Consider the following 6,926-nt stretch of genomic DNA (forward strand, 5'->3'; position numbering starts at 1 on the left):
TCATCGCGTTTGAAATTGATGTATTTAACAGTAACTCTAAAGCTAATTTTATATACCACTTGAGGGTTCTTCTATCTGGTGTAGAATATGCTATCATTTGATCCGATAAATCTACAGCACAGTTTCCTCTGTTGTGATCTACCACTACCATTGGTTTATCACAAACATCATTTTTTTGCGAACCTCCACCATTTCAGCCGAATGTTTCGTCGAAATCATGAAAATGTCACGCTTGTCTCTCCACCTTACTATTATATGTAGAATGGGCAAATACCGTTTACTAATATCTTGTACACTTTTCAACAATATATTTTGGACGTTTTGCTTGCGACGAAATAACAAATGCGAATGGTTTGTTGAAATAAACGAAGCCTTGTTATAATACGTCGCTATCAACTGTTACCAAGGTGCCATGGTAGTCACGGGTGACCACCCGTAAGATACCACCAATAAGATAAACGGCCCATTGGGGAAGAATGTTGTCTTACATCATCAATTTGTTATTATTTTGCCATTATATGCTTTGAATAATAAAAATACTCCCGTGGCGTCCTGAACGAAACATGTGACTTCGGCGTGACAGTCAAAGTGTTAAGAGATCGCGTGTCGTATATGGTAGAAAGAGCGTTTAGTTTAACTTGTTATTTCCTACTTAACAGGTTAATAACTGTTGAGGTTATTTGATGTGTAAACAGAGAAGCTGGTGGATAAATTGTAAGGTAGAAAATATATTTAAATAGAAGTGTAATTATAAGTAAGAATACAATTTGAGCTGGTCCAGATCCGCACGCTAGCTGTGTTACCCAATAACTGAAAACCCCGAAACCAACGTCGCCTGTCTACTGTTTATGGTCTGCCTTCGTCGCAGTCTTTTGTCTATACGCTGTCGATGGCTTCGGTGCTTGAGAAAATTAAAAAGACCAGATGTAGAGTTTTCTTAGAAGTGGTGACCATTTCAACAATAACAAACAACGTTTTCATTGTTTCATATTAGCTAAGGGAATTAGTTTCTTTCCTAACTGTGCTCGTTCAGGAAATCAGATCTGACTTCCCGCTTCCTGTCACGTATTAAGTTGATCGTAAGAGAATTCTGTATTTACCAGTACACAGGCTCCGGTCGATAGATACTACCTGTGATTTAGATGGTATATTAAGTGTCTGGCTATTGAACGCTCGATTCCCGCGCGATACATCATACCGATCGCGGCATCATGGATCTGTTATCTGTTGCGGGCGCAACGGACGCGATCGTTTGTCAGAACGACATGGTAATATGATTGATCGAACATCGGTCTATTAGAAACGGTAAGAGAGATCTTGCTCGTCCAAACTGGGAACCGCTAATGGAATCGAATGCGTCATCCCTTTATCGAACGTTCCATTCGTTGCGATCGTTGAATTTGCCTTCGAATTAGCAATTTCGATGTTTTTATCTTTGAGAAAATTTTGTTTCTATCGTCGAAGAATATTTTTATATTTATTACAGTCTAATTTTGTATTTATGTGGCTTTGTTTGCGATCTTTATTTAAATATTAGTATACCTTGTATTGTGAATAATGATTTCATAATGAAAATATGGAAAAAGGGCAAAAGTTAAGAATATATCGAAGAAACTTTCATTTTTATGTCTATATTATTTATATTAATATCGTTCTAATTACATAGATGTTTTTTGAAATATTTATATCTATTTCATGTTTACACATTGCAGTGTGATTATTTCACACAGAATGCCAATTAGAGTACTCCGTCGTCAAAATGCTAATTGTTCAATGACTCAGAAAAATTCTTATTAAAGATTACATATATTTCTGTATAATTTAATTCATATGAAAATTATATCTAAAAATTTCAATAGCAACTGAATAAACAACTGCAACGAACAAAATTTCCTTCCTTCATCTGTGTCTACTTTACGATCATTTGCATCGAACAGACGAATGCAGCGAGTTTAAAATCAACGGATGCAGAGAAGCGCCAGAAATTCGATCTGGAAGCCACTTCCAGCGTCCATCTTTTGTAGAGAATGAGAAAGTGAAGGAAGAACAGGCTTGGAGTTGGATTCTTCTGAAATGGGAGCTGGTGAAGGGCCTATGAAAAGGCGTCGTACACGAACGAAAAAAGTAGCAGAGAATCTTGCAAATGACGATGCGATGACGATGCGCGTGTTGTCGGTTCGTAAGGGAAATGAATAACGATCAGCACCGTGGCCATTCGACTCCGCTTGTCTGTCAGCGGGACCATTATCGATTATGATAGCCGCTCGTCATGATCGATCAGGGAATCTGGAACTCGCTCGAGTCATTCGTCTTCGGCTCGTTCGCCGCCTGTCGATCCGTGATTCACGTGGTTGTTGTTCGATTACCTTTTGAACATTTTGTTGTGAATATTCCGTAAGACGAGCTATTAGCCTCGTTAATGTTATTGGTTGTATGCTGGTTAAATTCACGTCGAAGTAGCGGTACGAGAAATATTGTTATAGTTAGGTCTTTATCAAGTCGTAAAAGATTACAGTAGTGCTTCGTTAACTGTCCTTCACTATACCCGGTTTTTAGAATCAATTTTATCGTCCGAGTCTTGAAATCTTTTTGCAGAACTATAATATTACACGATATCGTTAATAAAACTGTTCAAGTTACAAGTTATAGTTACTAGCGAAAATTTCTCCAATATGGAGTTAAATGTTTTTGCGAATTTTCTTTAATAAAAATTCAGGAAATTCATTTTCAACGTGGATTTCGATTCGTTATAATTTCACGTGAAAAGCAATATCAGCTAAATGGTCAGCTATGGATAAAAAGGTACTTTTTAAACATTAAAAGGCTTTTTTAAACATTCTTGATGATATCCGAACTTAGTATAATTAATGAATCGAATATTTCCTCGATTCATTAATATTAAGTTGTAAATTATTACAAACAGTCCTTGGTCTTACGTGTACACTCAATGAAAAGGAAAAATAGATACTCGCGATTTTCTAGAAATACATATACTTTTAACAAATGTCCAGACAAGGTTCCAATGGCTCTATCCAATTAACGAAACATTATTGCCAGTGTATCTTCCTAAATATACGACTGACAATGAATCTAGAATTTTGTAACGAAGCCTACATATTATCAAGGCTTAAGAATATTTCAAGGAATATTCCTGCCTCTCCTATCTAGTTAAAGATTATTATACAAAGGAAAGATAGATAACCATAGTTTAACCTACCTTTTACCGAACGCGGTTTCACCGACAATTATCTCGTTAATTCTACCAGCTGTCCGAAGACAACAATTGGCTGGTTTCAATTTAGACAATTGCCTGCATAATTGGCTCGCGTCGCTGTTTTTAAGGCCCGAGATGGACGCGGTGCATGTTTCATTCGCGATTAATCCCTGGGCATTTCCAGGCCCGCAATTACCCAAGCTATCTTCCCGGGAGACCTGCGGGCCAACCTCGTTTTTACCTGATCGCCTTTTTCAGTTTCACCAATGAGCAAAATCGTTTGGTCGTGGTACCTGGATGGTGCCGAAATGGCCCTGAAAAACTCCACACACGATTTCCCAATTTACTAGCGAATTCCATCCGTAAGATCGTATTAATACGTCCAGTTGCAAAAAAATTCTAATTGCCCCATTGTAATGGACGACCACGGATCTTGAATTCCACGAAGATTCTTTGCGATCGTTTTAACGTCAGGCTCGCGACGCTTTACGAAAGCGGCAATTTCGTTCGTCCCGCGTCGACATCCTTTTTCCCCTTCTTTCCTTTTCTTCTTTCTTTCTTTTTTTTTACCGATGAAACCGAAGGAACTTGTCAGATCCTGCCGGCAATTCGATCCTACGTAATTACGTCTTCAGCGTCTCGTTCGCCTCGGTTTCGTGTCCGTATCGAACGATTCTATTACGACGTGGACTACCTTCGAAGCGGCTCGAATTCAACCGACGAACAACGTACTTACATTGGTGGCCGGCATCTTTTCTTATTGGCCAATGAAACTCGTGACCAGAAAGAGCTTCTCTTTCTTTTTGTCCTCTAAAAAACTTTCATCCTCTAAAAAATCGATATTCCGATGTAGAAGTGGAGAAATCATTGACCTCTTCGATTCTCCATATATTAAATCTAATTAATCAAATGTCCAACGATCTATAGAAAAAAAAGTAATAAAATTAACGTGCATCAAGGATATACAACTTTACATAGTATAAATTCATATAAAAAATGTACAGTTGCGAGTTAGTTAAGTTTGCTCTCACGACGAGTGTCAATAAAATGCAAACGAAATGGAGAACAGCTGTTTGGTGATCGGTGAAAGAACTGAGATGATATGATTAATGGAAACGAGTATAGTTAAAATTGTTCCATTAATGGTGGATTGAAATCAATTAAGAGGATCGTGCTAATAGGTGAGACGTTGTGTCAATATCATTTAAGCAAAATGAAGTCTGAATTACTTGTATAGCGTCGCGTCCGTTCGTTCCATATTTGTACAGTTGTACGGCGTTGAAGAATCGTTCGCGCCTCGATTCTCGAACACTCTCTTGTCATTTAGCAAAAGGAAACAAAAATCGTTGGAAACCACTCGCCGGTACGTACGATCATAGTTTCTGGCATATTTTTCGTACGAGAATGTTACACTATCAATCTTCTCGTGTCTGGCAATGAGAGCTCACCAAGGATGAAGAACACTTGAATCCACACAGTGTTCCTTTCGTCGTTACATATGGCTCTGGCTTTGTTCGTGGCTAACGATTTTACCTTTCTGTTCGCGATCATCGTTTGTCTTTGGGCTTGTCAACCGCGTGAGTCATTACTCGGTCGCTTAGATTGCTCCGTCAGGTCTACAAGTGATTATTATCTAATTACATCCCTGGGAAAAGGAAGAGAGAAAGCTAATATCTTTCACTGGAAACTCTGTTCAGGCAAATCTTAGCAACAGAAACTCTAAATAATCATTTGAAAATCGCACGGATATGTGTACGCTTGAAATTCCTATTTGTTCGATTTAATTAAAAATCCTTCCCGGGCCCGCGTCTAATCGATTATCGTGAGAACAGGAATCTCATTAATAACGGAATGAAAAGTGCCTTATCGAGCATGACACACTCTCTTCCTTTTATACGACGTTATTCATCAATCAAATTCTTATATTTAAAAACGTTATGAATAGAAATTTCAGTGATTCAATGTATCTAAAATTCTAACTGTTAGTTACCTCAAATTAACTTTCAGACCAATGTTAATAATGAAATAAGTATCTTTGCTGTAACACTCTCGTTCTCCATTCCCAAAGATACAAAATCATGAGTAAAAGCTTCAGTGATCCACTGTATAAAATTCCAAAAACTATTAAACTTTGATAATAAAATTAACTTTTCCATTATTTTCTCCCAATTGCCAAAAAAAACAATATTACGGCTAAAAATGTTAATAATTCATTACATCTGAAATTCTAAGAATCAATTAGTCCAAACAAATTTTATAAGCTACAAAATAAAAAATCTCCAGCTCTCATTCCCTATTCTCTCAGATATACAACGCAGTTGTCGACATTTTTGTATAAAGAAGTCAAAGAGCCGCAAATGAAGAAAGAACTATAAATAAAAAAAAAAAAGAAAAAAAGGGAGAGACGATTCCATTGACTGGCGAAGGAGGACTCTATAAACGCTAGACCTTTCGGTAGGTGGAGCCTGGCTAGCCAGGGTGTGGCCCCTGAGGAAACCAGGGGTTGTTAGTACACGCAGGAAGCACCGGTAGAGGGGCTGAAAATGATTTAGGTTCTTTGTAGAAGGATGGTGGGGAGGGCATTGGCCGAGCACGTTAGGGGGTTGGTTTCAATATGAGCCAGCTGGCGCCTCACACGGGGATCATCGCTGATACCTATGTTCCATTTCGGTGGAAGCCGGCTTTACGTCCCACGTTTTGTGTACGCACCCTGGAAAAAAGGCAACGGTCTCGCGGATGATGCCTGGCAAAACGACGACGTCTGGGAAACCGTAACTGCTGGGCAATCTACGTTCGAGGGGTTGACTTTACTGCGGAGGATACGTGGGAGATGCTTTTCTGAGAATCCACAAGAAATATTTTATTACAAACTGCGGTTCAGCGAAACGTAAGGGTTGCCACTCTAAGGGTTGTCGTCTTAAGTATTAATATGGATCATTTTTTCTTTTTTTTTTTTTTTGCTGATTTTAAGACTCTATTTTTTTCAGTTTGCAAATTTACTGATGCATTGGTAGACTATATAGCAATCGTGAAATTTTTCTGGACAACCGGAAGCGTTTCTGTAAATTAAGGAAGCTACTGTGATCGCGTTTTGTCTGTAACTGTAAGTAGGAGGTTTTACATGTATTGCGGAGGTCTCATACATATACTCGTGCATATTCAAATCATCGCACACCAAATTGATTTGTCACTTTACGAATATTCTGGAACATACCTAAACACGTTGGTTTCTAATTAATTCTCAGAATTTTAGATACATTAAATTACTGAAGCTTGTTCTCATAGAGCAATTTCCCAAAATTCATGGAAATTTTAAGAAGTTTACACTTGTGAGAAGATTCCAGATATATGTTGGATTTTATCAATATCGCCTAATGACAAAATTCGCAATCACTTAGTTGCCAGCCCAATAGTAGAACGCAAATTTCCAAAACGTATGTGACACAAAATCGGTATTTGTTCTATTCAACCCTGAAAAAGAAACGTACCAGCGATTTCTCTGTATAGAAGAAAATAGGAAAACACGAAAGACGAGAAGATGAATGGCTGGACGCGCGTGTCCTAACAGCAGGGCGCAGACTTCACCGACGGAGAAGGAATCAGGGTGATACTGCGCTCTTGCGGCGACAATGAAAGGGACGGGACATCCGAAAACACGGCTACCGCCCACTCGATCGTTTGTACATTGGCATTGTCGTTCTGTTGTTGCCGC

General features: G+C 38.5%; 1 long non-coding RNA gene across 1 annotated transcript; it reads left to right on the top strand.

Annotated features, from left to right (window-relative positions):
• The first annotated feature begins 5,524 nt into the window (after positions 1-5,524).
• Positions 5,525-6,311, top strand: LOC117215886. The gene is made up of 3 exons (XR_004489232.1): positions 5,525-5,668; positions 5,778-6,101; positions 6,202-6,311. It is a non-coding gene; the product is annotated as an uncharacterized LOC117215886 (long non-coding RNA).
• Positions 6,312-6,926: the final 615 nt, after the last annotated feature.

Source organism: Bombus bifarius, unplaced genomic scaffold (assembly GCF_011952205.1).
Source record: "Bombus bifarius isolate JDL3187 unplaced genomic scaffold, Bbif_JDL3187 scf7180000009832, whole genome shotgun sequence".
In the NCBI taxonomy this organism is placed as follows: Eukaryota; Metazoa; Arthropoda; class Insecta; order Hymenoptera; family Apidae; genus Bombus; species Bombus bifarius.